Below are 23,427 nucleotides of genomic sequence, written 5' to 3' on the forward strand. Positions count from 1 at the left end.
TGACCCCTCTATACCGTACACTACATTATTGACCGTTCTATACCGTACACTACATTACTGACATCTCTATACATAGAAACACACACACACACACACACACACACACACACACACACACACACACACACACACACAGTAACCCGTTTAACACTTTAAAAAAGAAACGGGCGGCACTCCAAGGCTGTCTGAGAGATGCAGTGACAGATCAGACAAGGATTCACAATACATTACAGCAGATAGCGCCCCTGCACTGAATGAGGGAGTGACAGCAGAGACTTTAGGTGCATACACACATTTTTATCCTCCTGAGTGATATCGTTTACATTATCACCCAGTGTGAACACTGCATCGTTATCGTATTCCTGTGTCACCTCTAAAGCTGCATGCATAGCCTGGCCATGACGTCACTGTGCGATATCGCTAGAAATATCGCACAGTGTGTATGCACTCTATCGGCGGCCCAGGCCAGGAGGGGAAACACTATGTGATATTGCTCCTGGAGCGAATCGCATACTGTGTATGCACCATTACTGCACCTGTTACCCTGAAAGACAAGTGGCAAAGGACTTCCTTTACAAAATAATATTAATTTAGAACCCCCTACCCCGGAAAGGTAGGCAAGCCTCCTAGAGCCGGCCGAAGCACCTGTGAAAGTGGACGGTCAGGGGCCGGATTTGCAGTGTCGGTTAAGTGGGCACTGCATAGTGGGGGATGTGGTTACGATAGCATCGCCATGCCCCTGGCCCTGTTCAGTCGACCTGTCGAAAGTCGGCAAGCCTGGATTGTGCTAATTCACGCTCTCCTACTCCACATGACTGGAAGCATACTACTGGCACTCTCCGTCCAACACTGCACAGTGTACACAGTGATTTAAAGTTGGGTACACACTTAATGATGTGTACCCAGCACAACATTGTTGGTGATGGGACCCAGTATGCGATATCCCCGTAAGATATAGCTAGCGAGCCACTGGAGCACGCATATCATGGAATACACACTAGACAATGTGACCAATATGTCGCTCCTATCTGTGGGATAGGGTGACATATCGTTTAGTGTATACCCAACTTTATTGGCAGCATTAGGAGAGTGAGGAGGGAGCTGCAGACTCATTTTGTCCAACCTTAAGCAGTAGAGGAAAAAAACTTTTGCAAATGGGTAAGATGTTCTACTATATAAAATACAATGAAAGCACTGTATTATATACATCAGACTAGTTGTAGTGATACACATATAGTAGAAAGAAATATATTAAAACAAAGATGCTAATTTTTTTTAACAAAACGTGGTGCTTCCCGTATTCAGTGCCGTTTCTAGCGGCGGGCAAGCCGTGCAACCGCACGGGGCGCCCGCCGCGGCACTTTGTGACTCCTTATCTCCTCCCTCTCCCCGAGCGCTCCTGCTCAAGGGGCGGAGTTTCGCGGAATGACGCGTTTGCGTCGTGACGTCACGACGCAAATGCGTCATTCCGCGAAACTCCGCCCCCCCGAGCAGGAGCGCTCGGGGAGAGGGAGGAGAGGAGATAAGCATGGAAGGAGGAGGCGGCCGGCGCGAGGGACGTGAGTCGGCGGGACCCGAAGAGCGGGAAGATGTAAGTATTCTCTCTCTCTCTCTCTCTCTCTCTCTCTCTCTCCCTCCCCCCCTTCCTCCCCCCCCCACTTGACACCTGCCTGCCGCACTGTGTAAAATGGGGATACCTGCCTGCCGCACTGTGTAAAATGGGGATACCTGTCTGCCGCACTGTGTAAAATGGGGACACCTGCCTGCCGCACTGTGTAAAATGGGGACACCTGCCTGCCACACTGTGTAAAATGGGGGCACCTGCCTGCCGCACTATGTAAAATGGGGGCACCTGCCTGCGTACTGTGTAAAATGGGGATATCTGCCTGCCGTACTGTGTAAAATGGGGATACCTGCCTGCCGTACTGTGTAAAATGGGGATACCTGCCTGCCATACTGTGTAAAATGGGGATGCCTGCCTGCCGCACTGTGTAAAATGGGGATGCCTGCCGTACTGTGTAAAATGGGGATACCTGCCTGCCGTACTGTGTAAAATGGGGATACCTGCCTGCCGTACTGTGTAAAATGGGGACACCTGCCTGCCGCACTGTGTAAAATGGGGATACCTGCCTGCCACACAGTGTAAAATGGGGGCACCTGCCTGCCGCACTTGTAAAATGGGGGCACCTGCCTGCCGTACTGTGTAAAATGGGGACACCTGCTTGCCGTACTGTGTAAAATGGGGACACCTGCCTGCCACACTGTGTAAAATGGGGGCACCTGCCTTCCGCACTGTGTAAAATGGGGGCACCTGCCTGCGTACTGTGTAAAATGGGGATATCTGCCTGCCGTACTGTGTAAAATGGGGATACCTGCCTGCCGTACTGTGTAAAAAGGGGATACCTGCCTGCCATACTGTGTAAAATGGGGATACCTGCCTGCCGCACTGTGTAAAATGGGGATGCCTGCCGTACTGTGTAAAATGGGGATACCTGCCTGCCGTACTGTGTAAAATGGGGATACCTGCCTGCCGCACTGTGTAAAATGGGGATACCTGCCTGCCGCACTGTGTAAAATGGGGATACCTGCCTGCCGCACTGTGTAAAATGGGGACACCTGCCTGCCGCACTGTGTAAAATGGGGGCACCTGCCTGCCGCACTGTGTAAAATGGGGATATCTGCCTGCCGTACTGTGTAAAATGGGGACACCTGCCTGCCGTACTGTGTAAAATGGGGGCACGTGCCTGCCGCGCTGTGTAAAATGGGGGCACGTGCCTGCCGCGCTGTGTAAAATGGGGATACCTGCCTGCCGCACTGTGTAAAATGGGGATACCTGCCTGCCGCACTTTGTAAAATGGGGGCACCTGCCTGCCGCACTTTGTAAAATGGGGGCACCTGCCTGCCGTACTGTGTAAAATGGGGATACCTGCCTGCCGCACTGTGTAAAATGGGGACACCTGCCTGCAGCACTGTGTAAAATGGGGACACCTGCCTGCGTACTGTGTAAAATGGGGATATCTGCCTACCGTACTGTGTAAAATGGGGACACCTGCCTGCCGCGCTGTGTAATATGGGGACACTTGCCTGCTGTAATGTGTAAAAAGGGGACTTCCCCCCCCCCCCCCCTGTGGTGGATGTGATGATATCAGACGAGGCCACGCCCACTTTAATGAGACCACGCCCATTTGAATCAGGCCACACACCCTTGTCGGGAGCTTGCGCGTCTTCGGCGCGCGCATGCTTTTTCTTTTTATGGCTATATGGGGGGGGGGGGCACGCAATTTTTTTTTTTATAGCAATGGGGGGCGGGCGCATTTTTCAATCTCGCACTGGGAGCCAAATTGTCTAGAAACGGCCCTGCCCGTATTCATATGTAATTCTCCATGCTTCAGGTTTTATTCCCACTCGGGTGGTGGCGTGGACCCACCACCCAAGTGGGAATATGGGGCTGTCCTCGGGATTCAGACCGCCGGCATTTCACCGGCTGTCGGAATTCCAGCGTTGGTATCCTGAACACTGGGATCCCACAGCCAGTATATTAACTGCATCCCGTAAATCCAGATATATAACTATCCTACCCTGATCCAGTCCTTAACTTTCCTGGAAGCCGCTACCATCTGCTTGGAAGTGCTGCCAGGTGAGCGCTCTCCACGGGGCTGATCTTCTGACCCCTCTCCATGAAAACCCCCTCAGACCATTGGCTCCCACTACCATCCCCCCGCACTCCCATGGACCATCGGCTGATGCCCACCGCTACCACACCCCTACCCGTCAGACAACGCTATCACCCACATCACCTTTCCCCCAGAGCTTCGGACCACTTTAAACCACCCACCACCTGGATCGTCAGCTCCCCTGCATGGACTGTCAGGGACCGCTAGCATGACCCCACTCCACACCTCACCTTTTGTTCTGAAATCTATCAAATGGGCGCACCTCTCCTTTATTTAAGCTGGCTCCTCTTTACATCACACACAACGCACCGCAGAGTGGTGTCTGGGGCTGGCACAAGAAAAAATACTTGTCAACAAAAAGTCTTGCTGGCGGGCCCCCTGGGACCATCCCAGTGCCCATTAACACATTCACCTCCCCACACAGCCATAAATATATATTTATATACACAAACACACACACTACGCACACATACAGTACAGACTACACAGACATACAGTACACACACACACACACACACACACACACACACACCACACATACAGTATACACAAACATACAGTATACACTATACACACATACAGTACACATATAAACAGTACACACGCCACGCATACAGTATATACAGTACACAGTATACACTACACACACACAAACAAACAGTACACACTCCACACATACAGTACACACTACACAGACATACAGTACACACACATCACACATACAGTATACACATACAGTATACACTACACACACATACAGTACACATAGAAACAGTATACACACACACACATACAGTATACACACAGTATACACTACACATACAGTACACATAGAAACAGTACACACTCCACACATGGGATCAGTACTAAATGCCGGTGGTCGGAATCCCGGCGGTCGAAATACCGACACCGGAATCCCGACCACACAATCCCGACAGGGGTGGCGAGCGGAACGCAGCCCCTTGCGGGCTCGCTTCGCTCGCCACGCTGCGGGCACGGTGCCTCGCTACGCTCGGCACACTATTATATTCTCCCTCTATGGGTGTCGTGGACACCCACGGAGGGAGAATATGTCGGGATTGCGGCGGTCGGGATTCCGGCGTCGGTATTTCGACCGCCGGGATTCCGTCCGGCGGCATCTTGACCGGATCCCCCACACATACAGTATACACTACACAGACATACAGTACACACACACAGGGGCGGATTGGGATGGAAAACCAGCCCGGGAAATTTCTGGAAGCAGCCCTAATGGAGGCGGGGTCTGTTGAAGGGGTGGGGTATGTTGAAAGGGGTGGGATACTCTTCATAGAGCCTGACACAGCCGTCCTTGCATCTTTTGCTGCAGTTGGGCCTCTACCATTTATGCTAATTCTACTACATAACCCTTCCATGGTGGCATTTGTCTATTCTCACTATATACAGTACTTTACTGTCCTAATCAGTGGTCATTGCTTAGTCTGGCTCAAGTTCAGAACATGGGAACCCTGGTCTATTAGTTTCACTATTCACGTGGACATCTAATGGGAACAGTAACCTGTGGCAAGCAAAGTGGAGCGAGCCGCCCCGCCCGAAGTATGGCAAGCGACGCAAGCCCACGATGGTACATTTATTGTTTTGACCAGTGTAGTTATACTAATCCAAGGGATCCCATATTCTGAACTTGAATCCTTAGTTCTGCTAGATTCCTTATGCTCCTACACTATATTTTTGTTACATTCTGTGGTATGCGGTTAACTCGTCGAGATCCCGACTGTCACAATACCGATGCCGGGATCCCGATGGCGGGGGGCACCATGCTGCCGCCAGTATACCAGTGAAGTAGATCATTTCCCTTCTATGGGTGTCCATAACACCCATAGAGGGAGAATAGAACCTGAGGTGATTGAAGCTTGCCACCGAGCCTGCAAGGGGCTTCGTTTTGCTCGACCCCCTGCCGGCATTCTACCGCTCAGGATGCCGATGTCGGGATACAGATGGTAAATTATACCGAACAGCACTGTCTCATCTGTACTTTTTATCCTCTTTCTTCTTTGTACATTCTGTCATGCCCTACACTTTACTCTTGTTCCACTTCACTTATTATATAGTCTCTCCTTTATTTTATCATAGTAATATTCATTATCTTTACTCTTCGTCCTTTACTTTCTCCAAATTTCTCTTTTTAGTTTCCTTAATTTTTTATCTGCCCACGCTCTCATACTACATACTCATACTATATTATACCGCACACATATCCCTTTCCCTCTATATTACAAAACACGCAAGTACCTGTCCCTCTATACTACAACACACACAAGTCCCTGTCCCTCTGTGTTAGAAAACACACAAATCCTTATCCCTTTATATTACCAAACCCAAGTACATGTCCCTATATATTACAACACACGCAAGTACCTGTCCCTCTATAGTACAACAGTCCATGTCCCTCTACATTACAACTCACGCAAGTCCCTGTCCTTCTATATTACAACACACGCAAGTCCCTGTCCCGCTATATTAGAACACACAAGTCCCTGTCCTGCTATATTACAACATACACATGTCCCTATCCCTCTATATTACAACTCACAAGTGCCTGTCTCTCTATATTACAACATGCAAGTCCCTGTCCCTTTATATTACAACATGCAAGTCCCTGTCCCTTTATATTACAACATGTAAGTCCCTGTCACTCTGTATTACAACACACACAAGTACTTGTCCCTCTATATTACAACACGCAAGTCCCTGTCCCTCTATATTACAACACGCAAGTGCCTGTCTCTCTATATTACAACACGCAAGTCCCTGTTCCTCTATATTGCAACACACAAGTACCTGTCCCTCTATATTACAACACGCAAGTACCTGTCTCTCTATATTACAACACGCAAGTCCCTGTTCCTCTATATTGCAACACACAAGTACCTGTCCCTCTATATTACAACACGCAAGTACCTGTCTCTCTATATTACAACATGCAAATACTTGTCCCTCTATATTACAACACACAAGTCCCTGTCACTTTATATTACAACCGCAAGTAAGTCCCTGTCCCTCTATATTACAACATGCAAGTACCTGTTCCCTTTTCTTGACTCTTTACTCTCTTTGAAGCCTCTTTAGTCTTTATACTTTAGTCTCATTTATTTTGTCTTCCTTTTTCTCCATAATAGCTTACTGACATATTTTCCTTCCTAATCCCTGACATAGAGCCTCTTTCTTGCCTTATTCTCTCTCTCTCTCTCTCTCTCTCTATCACATACTTTTCTTTGCCACCTAAATTTATTTTCTTTCACTCCACTTTTATTTTCATTAGTAATCCATATACCTCTCTGTCCTCTCCCTCATCCCTTCTTCTACTACATCTTACTGTACTTTACCTTGCACTGAGCTACTGAACCTCTTTCTGCCCCTGTAGTCGGTTCAGTCACTTCTCTGCAGCAGAGCAGTGCCGAGTGCTAGCCACGCCCCCTACATGACGTCATGCCTAGTCCGGAGCTTGCTGTATGAGGAAGTGCTGCACGGACTGCAGCATCACTGGCAGTTGCTGTGCACTGTGTGCAGGGGCCGTTTCCAAGCTCTGCCTGATCGGAGCTGAGCTCCGATCGCGGCCGGAGGCCAGGTGGAGGGGTGAGTCAGCCTGCTAAGGGGACAATGGGACCGGCCAACCAGGAACTAGCCCGGTGTCCCGGCGTCCCAATCCGCCCCTGCACACACATCACACATACAGTATACACACACATACAGTATACACACATACAGTATACACACAGTATACACTACACACACATACAGTACACATAGAAACAGTACATACTCCACACATACAGTATTTTTCACCAATTGATGTTACTCATTAAGAAGCCATTATAAAACTTACCAGGGTTCATTTATGCTGCAGTAGCAGCAGCAGCTCCTCGTGTAGTCTGGGGGCGGAGCTTGTGAGTGACTCAGTGCTCAGGACCCCGGAGAAGGAAAGAGTCAGAGACTGGAGGGAAGATGCGGCCAGCGCACTGCCTGCACCGTTCTGTGACTCGTTTTAGGTAAGATAAGAGTGCTGGAGTCAGGGAAGCAGGGCATGTGGGAAGGAGAGAAGATGGCCGCTGGCAGTCTGTGGCAGGAACAAGGTTTTTTTTCCTGTCAACGCTGTCAGTCTCCTACTGTGGGCCTTTTTTTCAATGGGGGGCCTGGAGCTGCAGCTCCATCCGCCCCATTGTTAATCCGGCCCTGGATACAAGTCAGTGACATTTAAAGGAAGAGAATTGACCAACATATCCTGATACATTATATCTAAGTACAGATGCAGCCTAAGAAAGAATACTATTGTAACGAATAATACTCCTACATTATAATATAGTTAACACAGGCTGCAACAGCATCTTGGCGATAGTATTAGTATGTAAAATAACACTGATAATTGTATGCCTGATTGACCTGTCATTCATATTAATCCGGGGCTGTAAGATAACTGTGTGACCCATCTCCTGATTATCACTCTCTCATAATAGGGATATCTATCCCTGTCTTTCTCATTAAATACCAGTGATACACAATATGAGATGAATATGTGTAAGACACTAAAGCAATAAAGATTTATAGTATATGTGAACACACAGAACAAACATAACATATTTATTAGAGATGAGCGCCGGAAATTTTTCGGGTTTTGTGTCTTGGTTTTGGGTTCGGTTCCGCGGCCGTGTTTTGGGTTCGACCGCGTTTTGGCAAAACCTCACCGAATTTTTTTTGTCGGATTCGGGTGTGTTTTGGATTCGGGTGTTTTTTTTAAAAAACACTAAAAAAACAGCTTAAATCATAGAATTTGGGGGTCATTTTGATCCCAAAGTATTATTAACCTCAAAAACCATAATTTACACTCATTTTCAGTCTATTCTGAATACCTCACACCTCACAATATTATTTTTAGTCCTAAAATTTGCACCTAGGTCGCTGGATGACTAAGCTAAGCGACCCTAGTGGCCGACACAAACACCGGGCCCATCTAGGAGTGGCACTGCAGTGTCACGCAGGATGTCCCTTCCAAAAAACCCTCCCCAAACAGCACATGACGCAAAGAAAAAAAGAGGCGCAATGAGGTAGCTGTGTGAGTAAGATAAGCGACCCTAGTGGCCGACACAAACACCGGGCCCATCTAGGAGTGGCACTGCAGTGTCACGCAGGATGTCCCTTCCAAAAAACCCTCCCCAAACAGCACATGACGCAAAGAAAAAAAGAGGCGCAATGAGGTAGCTGTGTGAGTAAGATAAGCGACCCTAGTGGCCGACACAAACACCGGGCCCATCTAGGAGTGGCACTGCAGTGTCACGCAGGATGTCCCTTCCAAAAAACCCTCCCCAAACAGCACATGACGCAAAGAAAAAAAGAGGCGCAATGAGGTAGCTGTGTGAATAAGATAAGCGACCCTAGTGGCCAACACAAACACCGGGCCCATCTAGGAGTGGCACTGCAGTGTCACGCAGGATGTCCCTTCCAAAAAACCCTCCCCAAACAGCACATGACGCAAAGAAAAAAAGAGGCGCAATGAGGTAGCTGTGTGAGTAAGATAAGCGACCCTAGTGGCCGACACAAACACCGGGCCCATCTAGGAGTGGCACTGCAGTGTCACGCAGGATGTCCCTTCCAAAAAACCCTCCCCGAACAGCACATGACGCAAAGAAAAAAAGAGGCGCAATGAGGTAGCTGTGTGAGTAAGATAAGCGACCCTAGTGGCCGACACAAACACCGGGCCCATCTAGGAGTGGCACTGCAGTGTCACGCAGGATGTCCCTTCCAAAAAACCCTCCCCAAACAGCACATGACGCAAAGAAAAAAAGAGGCGCAATGAGGTAGCTGTGTGAGTAAGATAAGCGACCCTAGTGGCCGACACAAACACCGGGCCCATCTAGGAGTGGCACTGCAGTGTCACGCAGGATGTCCCTTCCAAAAAACCCTCCCCGAACAGCACATGACGCAAAGAAAAAAAGAGGCGCAATGAGGTAGCTGTGTGAGTAAGATAAGCGACCCTAGTGGCCGACACAAACACCGGGCCCATCTAGGAGTGGCACTGCAGTGTCACGCAGGATGTCCCTTCCAAAAAACCCTCCCCAAACAGCACATGACGCAAAGAAAAAAAGAGGCGCAATGAGGTAGCTGTGTGAGTAAGATAAGCGACCCTAGTGGCCGACACAAACACCGGGCCCATCTAGGAGTGGCACTGCAGTGTCACGCAGGATGTCCCTTCCAAAAAACCCTCCCCAAACAGCACATGACGCAAAGAAAAAAAGAGGCGCAATGAGGTAGCTGTGTGAGTAAGATAAGCGACCCTAGTGGCCGACACAAACACCGGGCCCATCTAGGAGTGGCACTGCAGTGTCACGCAGGATGTCCCTTCCAAAAAACCCTCCCCAAACAGCACATGACGCAAAGAAAAATTAAAGAAAAAAGAGGTGCAAGATGGAATTGTCCTTGGGCCCTCCCACCCACCCTTATGTTGTATAAACAGGACATGCACACTTTAACCAACCCATCATTTCAGTGACAGGGTCTGCCACACGACTGTGACTGAAATGACGGGTTGGTTTGGACCCCCACCAAAAAAGAAGCAATTAATCTCTCCTTGCACAAACTGGCTCTACAGAGGCAAGATGTCCACCTCATCATCATCCTCCGATATATCACCGTGTACATCCCCCTCCTCACAGATTATCAATTCGTCCCCACTGGAATCCACCATCTCAGCTCCCTGTGTACTTTGTGGAGGCAATTGCTGCTGGTCAATGTCTCCACGGAGGAATTGATTATAATTCATTTTAATGAACATCATCTTCTCCACATTTTCTGGATGTAACCTCGTACGCCGATTGCTGACAAGGTGAGCGGCGGCACTAAACACTCTTTCGGAGTACACACTTGTGGGAGGGCAACTTAGGTAGAATAAAGCCAGTATGTGCAAGGGCCTCCAAATTGCCTCTTTTTCCTGCCAGTATAAGTACGGACTGTGTGACGTGCCTACTTGGATGCGGTCACTCATATAATCCTCCACCATTCTTTCAATGGTGAGAGAATCATATGCAGTGACAGTAGACGACATGTCCGTAATCGTTGTCAGGTCCTTCAGTCCGGACCAGATGTCAGCATCAGCAGTCGCTCCAGACTGCCCTGCATCACCGCCAGCGGGTGGGCTCGGAATTCTGAGCCTTTTCCTCGCACCCCCAGTTGCGGGAGAATGTGAAGGAGGAGATGTTGACAGGTCGCGTTCCGCTTGACTTGACAATTTTCTCACCAGCAAGTCTTTCAACCCCAGCAGACTTGTGTCTGCCGGAAAGAGAGATCCAAGGTAGGCTTTAAATCTAGGATCGAGCACGGTGGCCAAAATGTAGTGCTCTGATTTCAACAGATTGACCACCCGTGAATCCTTGTTAAGCGAATTAAGGGCTCCATCCACAAGTCCCACATGCCTAGCGGAATCGCTCCGTGTTAGCTCCTCCTTCAATGTCTCCAGCTTCTTCTGCAAAAGCCTGATGAGGGGAATGACCTGACTCAGGCTGGCAGTGTCTGAACTGACTTCACGTGTGGCAAGTTCAAAGGGCATCAGAACCTTGCACAACGTTGAAATCATTCTCCACTGCACTTGAGACAGGTGCATTCCACCTCCTATATCGTGCTCAATTGTATAGGCTTGAATGGCCTTTTGCTGCTCCTCCAACCTCTGAAGCATATAGAGGGTTGAATTCCACCTCGTTACCACTTCTTGCTTCAGATGATGGCAGGGCAGGTTCAGTAGTTTTTGGTGGTGCTCCAGTCTTCTGTACGTGGTGCCTGTACGCCGAAAGTGTCCCGCAATTCTTCTGGCCACCGACAGCATCTCTTGCACGCCCCTGTCGTTTTTTAAAAAATTCTGCACCACCAAATTCAAGGTATGTGCAAAACATGGGACGTGCTGGAATTTGCCCATATTTAATGCACACACAATATTGCTGGCGTTGTCCGATGCCACAAATCCACAGGAGAGTCCAATTGGGGTAAGCCATTCCGCGATGATCTTCCTCAGTTGCCGTAAGAGGTTTTCAGCTGTGTGCGTATTCTGGAAAGCGGTGATACAAAGCGTAGCCTGCCTAGGAAAGAGTTGGCGTTTGCGAGATGCTGCTACTGGTGCCGCCGCTGCTGTTCTTGCGGCGGGAGTCCATACATCTACCCAGTGGGCTGTCACAGTCATATAGTCCTGACCCTGCCCTGCTCCACTTGTCCACATGTCCGTGGTTAAGTGGACATTGGGTACAACTGCATTTTTTAGGACACTGGTGAGTCTTTTTCTGACGTCCGTGTACATTCTCGGTATCGCCTGCCTAGAGAAGTGGAACCTAGATGGTATTTGGTAACGGGGGCACACTGCCTCAATATATTGTCTAGTTCCATGTGAACTAACGGCGGATACCGGACGCACGTCTAACACCAACATAGTTGTCAAGGCCTCAGTTATCCGCTTTGCAGCAGGATGACTGCTGTGATATTTCATCTTCCTCGCAAAGGACTGTTGGACAGTCAATTGCTTACTGGAAGTAGTACAAGTGGGCTTACGACTTCCCCTCTGGGATGACCATCGACTCCCAGCAGCAACAACAGCAGCGCCAGCAGCAGTAGGCGTTACACGCAAGGATGCATCGGAGGAATCCCAGGCAGGAGAGGACTCGTCAGAATTGCCAGTGACATGGCCTGCAGGACTATTGGCATTCCTGGGGAAGGAGGAAATTGACACTGAGGGAGTTGGTGGGGTGGTTTGCGTGAGCTTGGTTACAAGAGGAAGGGATTTACTGGTCAGTGGACTGCTTCCGCTGTCGCCCAAAGTTTTTGAACTTGTCACTGACTTATTATGAATGCGCTGCAGGTGACGTATAAGGGAGGATGTTCCGAGGTGGTTAACGTCCTTACCCCTACTTATTACAGCTTGACAAAGGCAACACACGGCTTGACACCTGTTGTCCGCTTTTCTGTTGAAATACCTCCACACTGAAGAGCTGATTTTTTTGGTATTTTCACCAGGCATGTCAACGGCCATATTCCTCCCACGGACAACAGGTGTCTCCCCGGGTGCCTGACTTAAACAAACTACCTCACCATCAGAATCCTCCTGGTCAATTTCCTCCCCAGCGCCAGCAACACCCATATCCTCCTCATCCTGGTGTACTTCAACACTGACATCTTCAATCTGACTATCAGGAACTGGACTGCGGGTGCTCCTTCCAGCACTTGCAGGGGGCGTGCAAATGGTGGAAGGCGCATGCTCTTCACGTCCAGTGTTGGGAAGGTCAGGCATCGCAACCGACACAATGTGACTCTCCTTGTGGATTTGGGATTTCGAAGAACGCACAGTTCTTTGCGGTGCTTTTGCCAGCTTGAGTCTTTTCAGTTTTCTAGCGAGAGGCTGAGTGCTTCCATCCTCATGTGACATAGGCCAGGGCCTCAGCCGTTCCTTGCCACTCCGTGTGGTAAATGGCATATTGGCAAGTTTACGCTTCTCCTCCGACAATTTTATTTTAGGTTTTGGAGTCCTTTTTTTACTGATATTTGGTGTTTTGGATTTGACATGCTCTGTACTATGACATTGGGCATCGGCCTTGGCAGACGACGTTGCTGGCATTTCATCGTCTTGGCCATGACTAGTGGCAGCAGCTTCAGCACGAGGTGGAAGTGGATCTTGATCTTTCCCTAATTTTGGAACCTCAACATTTTTGTTCTCCATATTTTAATAGGCACAACTAAAAGGCACCTCAGGTAAACAATGGAGATGGATGGATACTAGTATACTTATGGATGGACTGCCGAGTGCCGACACAGAGGTAGCTACAGCCGTGGACTACCGTACTGTACTGTGTCTGCTGCTAATATAGACTGGATGATAATGAGATGTAGTATGTATAAAGAAGAAAGAAAAAAAAAACCACGGGTAGGTGGTATACAATTATGGATGGACTGCCGAGTGCCGACACAGAGGTAGCTACAGCCGTGGACTACCGTACTGTACTGTGTCTGCTGCTAATATAGACTGGATGATAATGAGATGTAGTATGTATGAATAAAGAAGAAAGAAAAAAAAAACACGGGTAGGTGGTATACAATTATGGATGGACTGCCGAGTGCCGACACAGAGGTAGCTACAGCCGTGAACTACCGTACTGTGTCTGCTGCTAATATAGACTGGTTGATAATGAGATGTAGTATGTATAAAGAAGAAAGAAAAAAAAAAACCACGGGTAGGTGGTATACAATTATGGATGGACTGCCGAGTGCCGACACAGAGGTAGCTACAGCCGTGGACTACCGTACTGTACTGTGTCTGCTGCTAATATAGACTGGATGATAATGAGATGTAGTAAGTATAAAGAAGAAAGAAAAAAAAACCACGGGTAGGCGGTATACAATTATGGATGGACTGCCGAGTGCCGACACAGAGGTAGCTACAGCCGTGGACTACCGTACTGTACTGTGTCTGCTGCTAATATAGACTGGATGATAATGAGATGTAGTATGTATAAAGAAGAAAGAAAAAAAACCACGGGTAGGTGGTATACAATTATGGATGGACTGCCGAGTGCCGACACAGAGGTAGCTACAGCCGTGGACTACCGTACTGTACTGTGTCTGCTGCTAATATAGACTGGATGATAATGAGATGTAGTATGTATGTATAAAGAAGAAAGAAAAAAAAAACCACGGGTAGGTGGTATACAATTATGGATGGACTGCCGAGTGCTGACACAGAGGTAGCTACAGCCGTGAACTACCGTACTGTGTCTGCTGCTAATATAGACTGGTTGATAATGAGATGTAGTATGTATAAAGAAGAAAGAAAAAAAAAACACGGGTAGGTGGTATACAATTATGGATGGACTGCCGAGTGCCGACACAGAGGTAGCTACAGCCGTGGACTACCGTACTGTACTGTGTCTGCTGCTAATATAGACTGGATGATAATGAGATGTAGTATGTATAAAGAAGAAAGAAAAAAAAAACCACGGGTAGGTGGTATACAATTATGGATGGACTGCCGAGTGCCGACACAGAGGTAGCTACAGCCGTGAACTACCGTACTGTGTCTGCTGCTAGTAGACTGGATGATAAATAATGATATAAAAAATATATATATATCACTACTGCAGCCGGACAGGTATATATTATATAATGACGGACCTGCTGGAGTGGACACTGTCTGTCAGCAGAATGAGTTTTTTAATTTTTATAGAATAAAAAAACACCACACAAGTCACACGACGAGTGTACTTTTTCAGGCAGACATTCAATCACAATATACTATACTGGTGGTCAGTGTGGTCAGGTCACTGGTCACAGTGGTCAGTGGTCAGTCACACTGGCAGTGGCACTCTGGCAGCAAAAGTGTGCACTGTTTAATATGTACTCCTGGCTCCTGCTATAACCTATAACTGCTCCCCAGTCTCCCCCACAATTAAGCTGTGTGAGCACAGTCAGATATTATACATAGATGATGCAGCACACTGGGCTGAGCACAGATATGGTATGTGAGTGTGACTGAGTCACTGTGTATCGTTTTTTTCAGGCAGAGAACAAGAACAGAACGGATTATTAAATAATAATAAATTATAAAACTGCACTGGTGGTCAGGTCACTGGTCATCAGTCACTAGTATAACTCCTCCTAAGCTCCAGTAAGTAAATGAAGTGTCTCACTCTCACTCTCCTATCTATTTTAATTTCTAAACGGAGAGGACGCCAGCCACGTCCTCTCCCTATCAATCTCAATGCACGTGTGAAAAGGGCCGCGACGCGCGGCTCCTTATATAGAATCCGAGTCTCGCGATAGAATCCGAGCCTCGCGAGAATCCGACAGCGTGATGATGACGTTCGGGCGCGCTCGGGTTAACCGAGCAAGGCGGGAAGATCCGAGTCGCTCGGACCCGTGTAAAAAAACATGAAGTTCGGGCGGGTTCGGATTCAGAGAAACCGAACCCGCTCATCTCTAATATTTATAGCAGCGATTTATTGTGACAAATGATTTCTCACATGTGAATTGGTCAACATATGATCATCATAAATACCATACACAATTTAAACTTGCAATATTTTTTATATGCATTATATGGAATAAACATTTAAATTGAGACTATTGGTTCTTTGCATGACAAAAGCCTAAATCATATTGGGGGATTTTGTTAATTAACATTTCCCAGACTCTCAGGGGCTCCATAAGTAATTTCATTCCTACACCTTGTTGGAGTAATGGGTGGAAGTACCGCCTTTTAAATCTATCCACACATCTATCTTTTTCTCTCACTTATTTGTTTGTATGTATGTGTTAAAAATTTTAACCTCTATGTTTTGCTGTGTAATCCCCATATAAAGGGGGCATTTTAGAAGGTATAGCAATAAAAGCTAAGTTTTAAAGAAATCATATCAATACAAATTTCTTCTGTGCGCCCAACTAGGCAACTACTTCTGGTTCTTCTTTGTTTTGATCACACTTCTCACATCAACTTGTAGAAGGCTTGTTTCAAGTAGAGTAATGAAGCATTCTTAGATACAATACTCTAGTCACATCTACAAAGCAGTGTTCCAGTAATACCACAGAGTTAAAGCAACAGCATAGCAATATCACAGCAACAGTAGGGCAGCATAACAGCATAGCAGTATTATAACAGCCACACAGAGGTTCTCAGGTATCATTCCTCAATCATACACATACCTAACTCAATTACCAAACCTTAAATAGGACTTGAATTAACCAGGTGTAATGGAGTGGTGGAGTCACCACATGAATCTCAGGAGCGGTTTGGTGAAAATATGCTAATGATGCTGCCTGTCATGAGCCACTGCTGTGGCTCATTCCTGTTTACATTCTGTTTATGTATTTTATGTTATATTTCTGTTTGCATGCCAGGTTTTCTCATGTACTTGTTTAGAGTACTGTTGCGGGCTGCCCTTGGTGAGTCTGTGTAACTGCAGCCTGTTTCCTATATGTGTGGCCTGTGCAGCCTCACCTGTCAGATAATTAGGCCATTATGTGGTGAGTCTGTGTAACTGCAGCCTGTCTCTTGTATGTGTGGCTTGTGCTGTCTCACCTGTCAGTTATTTAGGCCATTACCGTGTGTCTGGTTTCCAGCCATCCAGATTGGGGCGTGCTTCCTTTATTACCCAGCCTGCCTTTCACCTGGAGCCGGTGATAGGTTCTTGTTTGTGTATGTACTAGTGCCTGGTCCCTGTCCTTGAACTTGTACAGTTGGTGCCATTGCATTGCTTGGAATTTCCGGTCCAGTTAGAATCCTGTGTGTCCTGTCCTGCCAGAATTTGTAGCACATTATCCTTGTTACCCGAGTTACTGATTCTTTATGTGAGACCTTGACTGGAAGTAGTATCAGACAGCTCCGGTTGTTCCTGCCTTGTCTTGCTCTGTCTTGCCTAGCCTGGAATCCAGGAGTCTCCTGCAGGTAAGTGTTCTTGTTGTTTATATTTTGCTTTACTCTGACTAGATCTTTAGAAACTCATTGCTTTATGATTTATTATCCATTCCATTCGGTGCATTGTTGTACATATATATATATATATATATATATATATATACAGTTTAATTGCTTATAACATCTTAAAGCATTGTTGCCTCACAGTTTGTAGCTTTTACAATCACTCATATATTTAGTGTCAGTGCTTTCAACACTCTGTGCTATTTGATACGTGTGATTAGGTTGTGTTTAGAACTCTCTCATCGGGCTGTGCCTTGGTTCCTATGTGGAGAGTTTGGCGGCAGTGTTGCACATAATCAGTTCATAGTCCTTCTGTACTCTTTCCCATTACTCACTCGCAGTCTAGGCTGGTGCCTTGTTACCTCATAAGACCTGGAGGCATCAGAGTCTGGGCAGACCTAATTTGCCCATTCAAATGCGGCTGCTAAAGGCAGAATACTAGCTCTGCAGGCACCTACCGACCACTGGGAGGACTAACGGAGTCAGGGGTAGAGCAGGTGTCACTGCGATAATGCATTTCCAGACGCAGCTCCACACGTGAGTTCTGGAACTCCCTAGTTGCTACCCAGTCTCCAGAGTTCCAGATACTCGTTTCCTAACACTGCCATTGGGATTTGTACAGAGACACCCACTAAAAGCGGCTCTGATCCACTACTTGTTTACATAGCCACACCATCAACTATCTAAGCAACATTTGCAATGTTGCAATTAAGTCACTGAAGCTGTTGCAACTGTATATAATTCAAAGTCACAGGAATGCCCCTGAAACAGTCGTGACATGACTGCGTTTTTGAAGCCACTACCCATTAACTTTCATAAAAGCTTACTACCTGCCACTCACTTTGCAAATAAATTTGCTTCCACATCACTAATTAATTGTGATGTGTGCACAGTGCAAATGTGACCCAAGCGCAGTGCAAAAAAATCGTTCAATTGCACAAGTGATGAACAACATCACCATTTTGTCCATCACTGAATAAGCCCTCAAGAGCTGACCTGGTGACCAAAATAAGTGTAATACTAAATTCAGTATACTGCCTATTACATTGTGTATTAGTGCAGTGGAAGAACCAGACACAGTCACACTGCCAAATAGAGCATTTTAATATTAACACTAACTGACTTAACAGATTTCTTGGGTGTATATGCACAGGGCAGGGTCAGGTCTTCTGCAGAATAGATGATCTGTGATCACACCTCACACTCACACCTCTTGTGGTCATCAGGTGAGCGCTTGATTCTTCAGTTGGCTTATATGTGAGAGGTTACAAGTGGCAGGAATATGTTTAATGTTGTCACTATTTTTAATGTCGAGCCATATATATTTATGTACATCGAAAGTATAACAGAGTCTATATAGAGTCTATGGAAATTGGAGAATAAAATATAGTCACAGCCAAATGGAAATAGCTATTCTAGATCTTTAGGGCCCACAAAAAAAAAACATGAAACAGTCCCAATTTCTTGAGAAAATCCCCATTTCACTGTGGTCCAAAAAGGTGGGGCTGCTCGATTTGCGGATGGGCTTTACAATATGGAGGCATACTCCTATGGATTGGTGCCTAAAATATCTTAACTCATATATTTGTAGGCTGTTTGCCATATGAAACTGGGACACTCATGAATTACACAGGTTCTGTGGTTGACTGAATACATATGGATTCTTTAAAAGTGCTTGCTCCACTTCAAGAACTCTCCATATATGTGTGTGTGTGTGTGTGTGTGTGTGTGTGTGTGTGTGTGTGTGTGTGTGTGTGTGTGTGTGTGTGTGTAAAAAGACACATATGTCGCATAGTGTGATAAAGTTTAAAAAATGATTTATTAAATAGGAAAATAGGGAAATAGGAAAGACAAGTTAACATCAAAATCTACAGAAGTAATTAATAGCGTAGGAAGTAATACCAACGTAGAAAGTAAAATCTTTAATCTAAGTGAAAGAAATTTAACTAAGGTAGAAGAGTCTGTTTTATGTAAGGGCTTAAAAGTTGCCCCGACAAACATATTAAAAACTTTCGATATGTATATAGATCTTCAATTTTTTTTTTAAAAGTTACAGTTAAAAAGTCCTTTTTAGAAAAGGAAGGAACAGAAATAGTGAAACTCCTATGAAAAATGTGTTTAAAAAGAGATCCACGTTTTACCCAACTCATGTTAGAGACAGTTGTATTGACTGCTTTAATCAAGTTGTCTGTAGTGAAATTAACAAATTGAACGAGAAAGAAAAAAGAGAAGAAAGACATATAATTTAACAAAATCTGAACAGGAGGCACTTAAAAGCTTACAAAATGATACTACACTGGTTATAAAACCTGCTGATGGGGTGGGTTGTATTGATGAGTAAATCTAATTATATGGCAGAAATTTATCAACAATTAACACAAGGTGCTACATGTATGAAACTCAAGAGTAATCCCACTCTGAGAATCCTGGGTGAATTAAAAACTTTCACCACTAGGGATTTATAAAAAGGGGTGATAACTAAGGAACAATTTGAATATATTAATGTGACTAACCCAAACACCCCTAACATTTATGTTCTACCAAGGGTTCATAAAAGCCCCTTGAACTCCCAGGTAGACCGATAATATCGGGGGTAAAAAGTGCTACCTCTAACCTGTCAGCCTTAATTGATTATTACCTTCGACCGCTGTTATTGAATACCAGGTCGTACCTGAAAGATACAGGGGATGTTCTTAGGAAGTTAAGTGAAATTAAGGCGATTAATAGTGCTACATTGGTAAGTGCAGATGTAAGCACTCTATAAATGATTATTGACCATGAAATGGGATTAAATGCTGTCGCCTTCTTTTTTTTAGATAAAGATAATGTCGGTCATGACCTAAAAGAATTTCTTCTGGAAGGTATAAGGTTTATTTTTATGAAAAATTACTATTTCTTTGATGGAACCTATAATATACAATTGGTTGGTACTGCAATGGGGACCAGGTTCGCCCCCAGTTATGCTAATTTATTTATGGCGTACTGGGAGGAGTCAGTGATTTGAACTGACTGCACTCTGGGGGTGAACCTGGCCTGTTGGTACTGTTTTATTGATGACATTCTCTTTATGTGGAATGGGGATAGTTCGAGCCTTTCATATTTTTGCAAGGATTTAAACCAGAACACCATGAATATAACTCTTACCATTACAGTAAGTGAGAAGGAAATTACATTTTTTGAGCTATGTTTTTTTAAAGAAAATGGGAAATTAGAAACAAAAACCCATCGTAAAAGCACTGATTCAAATTCATATATAGACAGAGCAAACACCATAAAAATTGGCTCGATAATATTCCCTTTGGACAGCTCCAATGACTTAAAAGAAATTGTTCTAAACAAGTAGATCTAGAGTTGCAAACAGCTGAATTAAAAGATAGATTTATAAAAAAGAGATATAAACAAAATAATTTAGATCAGGCAATAGAGAAAGTCTCAAAGATTGAGAGGCAGGAGCTTTTAAAACCCAAAGGGAAGTATTCAGATAATAGAAAGATGGCAACAGGGCATTTATAACAGAATACGGTCAATACCATAGAAGGGTAGAAAACATTATCAGAAGAAACTGGAAGCTATTACAGGAAGATAACATTTGGAAGAACAATCTACCAGCAAGACCTTCTTTTATTTATAGAAAAGCTCCCACGATCAAAAATAAATTGGTTAAAAGTACTCTAGTAGAGGATAAAAGAGGAAGTATACGGAATTTGGGTTTCCACATATGTGGAAATTGTTTACCATGCCGCACTACATTTAAAACAATAATCCCAGGAAATAAGTGGCATTTGAAAATAATGGTAAAAAGTATAAAAATCTAAAATTTTGGTGTTAGGATCTCCTGTTCTGTACTGCCACGTCGCCATGGCAACCGGGAGGCAAGTGTTAGCGAAGTAACCTGAGCGCAGCTGATACTCCGGTCCGGGTTTTTACTGTGTAGTGGTTACAGGCTCTGTGCACGGCAGGGAATCCGGCGCTGGTTTTGTGCTCACAGTCTGTGAGGTCTGAGTGGGGCGTGGACAGCACCTGCTATATAAACCATCCTCTCAGGCTAGGCAAATGCTGCTGAATCTTTGTTTGTTAGTCAGTTCCAGAGAGTTAGCTAGTACTGTGTGACTTTGTATTTACTTGTTGCTTACTGCGAATAGGCCTTGGGATTCGGTACTTCATTCTGCCAATCCGGACCTAGCAGTAAGACTGGAGTCAGTTGTTTAACCTGCTGGGGTTCTTTTGCTATTCTGTGAACCTAGCAGGTTTGCGGCTGTACTCTCAGACCTGCTTGCTTAATCCTCCCTCACTGTGCAGGGCGTCCAGGTGTCAGTTTAGTGGCAGTAAGCTGAACCTGTGCCCTGCAAGTGGGGGTTAGGATTGTGGATACTCTCCTTGTGTCTATATTTCTATCTTTGACCAGGGAGTTTATTCCCACACCCGTTGGTAACCCTTTGGGGTTTTTCCTGTTGCTCTTAGCAACATCATTTTGGGTGCTCCACATGTTAAATCACTATATCTCGCTTCATTGTCCGCTCTATTCCATCTGAGCATTCCTGACACTAGGGAGACACCCAATTTCTGAGCCTTTGGGCTTCCCCGTTCATTTTGTGTTTATTAGTTATTCCATCACCTCCTGTGTATGTTGTGTTATACTGTCTGTGAGTTTGTTTTGCCTCGCATCCCTCTCTGTTCATACACCGGTATACTCCTGTTAGCACTGGTGTGCGTAACATTTGGACTTGTGACTCAAAGAACGTGATTTATTGTTTGCAATGTATGTGTGGCTTTAGGTATGTGGGTAAAACCATAAGGTCCCTAAAAAAATGTTTATCAGAGCATATTTATAATATTAAAAAAGGTCTCGAAACTCATTCTCTTTCACTTCATTTTAAAAAATTTCAGAATTGTGATGCAGATAACATAATCTCCTTTTGGGCAATAGAACAAGTTTTGCCCAACTGGAGATTTAGAAATGTTGAAAATCGACTGTCTAGGTTGGAAATTAAATAGGTATTTAACTTAGAGACATTGGCCCCAAACGGTCTAAACGCCAATTTTGAATTAAAATGCTTCTTGGAAGACTAATAAATATCTATTTTCCTGTAGGATGAATTGACCAATTAGAGGAGGTCCCGCCATATCTGACGTGGAACGCACACTGCGTTCCAACTATTTAAGGTGAAAGAGGAAGTCTTTTTAAGCTGTGGAACGCATTGAGCGTGTCAAGATACCCTGAAGTTCCTCACAGTGGAAGTGACGTATCAGAGCAATGGTGGAGCGCATCTTGCATTCCATGTACCTGGAAGTAGATGCGGCGGTTTGCCTATCAATTCCCCGTGCATGTCTGTGGTTAATTAAGTCAATTTAGTAAGGTATAAATAAGGACTCTGGAAAAGGACACTGATATCCGAGGCCTGATGAAGGGAGACCGATTTGCGTAGCCATCGGAGGGAAATCCTGTGTGTACTGTGCATTACCATGTATGCCTGAGGAGTGAGGACCACCTACATGGAGTATAGCCGGGACTCTAATTAAGCGTTGGTCTGAACTCTTTTTCAGACAAATTACCATCTGGTAGGAGCACTTATACATTGGAATAACTTTCCCTTTAAATGTTATTAAATGTGTTATGTCCTAATTGTATTATGTATTATGTCTAATAAATCATTTTTTAAACTTTATATAACTATGCGACATATGTGTCTTTTTCCATATATATATATATATATATATATATAGAGAGAGAGAGAGAGAGAGAGAGAGAGAGAGTTCTTGAAGTGGAGCAATCACTTTTAAAGTATCCATATGTATGCTGTTTTGCCTTGGAAAACGTTTATGCTTCAAAACCTCATTTGTTTGGGGGTACTTTTAAGGTAATCATATCTCCACAAGGGGTGTACCTACTGACCGGTTGTGGGTTTCCTTCACTTATAATATGTGCATTTACCTCCTTTTCATTTTGAGGTAACACCTGAGTTAATTGAATCATTGTGAAGGGGTTTTAAATACAGTGTTTGGTTCCCAACCCCCTTCTTAGTTCACTCAATATTGGTGTTTATTCATAACAAAAAAACATACTACACTATGTTTTGTTACTCTTTCTTTTTTTACTGAGGAACATTATAAACAGAGAGGAGTGCCATTTCCATCGACCATTTTCTGATTCTAAACATTACGACAATGCTCATATAACTTGGCAAAATTAATTTATTATTATTATTTTATTTATTTATTTACGTGAATACAGTCCCCATATTTTGCTTTTATATTAGGCTCCATTTTTCAGTGGGGGAT

Source organism: Pseudophryne corroboree, chromosome 1 (genome assembly GCF_028390025.1).
Source record: "Pseudophryne corroboree isolate aPseCor3 chromosome 1, aPseCor3.hap2, whole genome shotgun sequence".
Lineage (NCBI taxonomy): Eukaryota > Metazoa > Chordata > Amphibia > Anura > Myobatrachidae > Pseudophryne > Pseudophryne corroboree.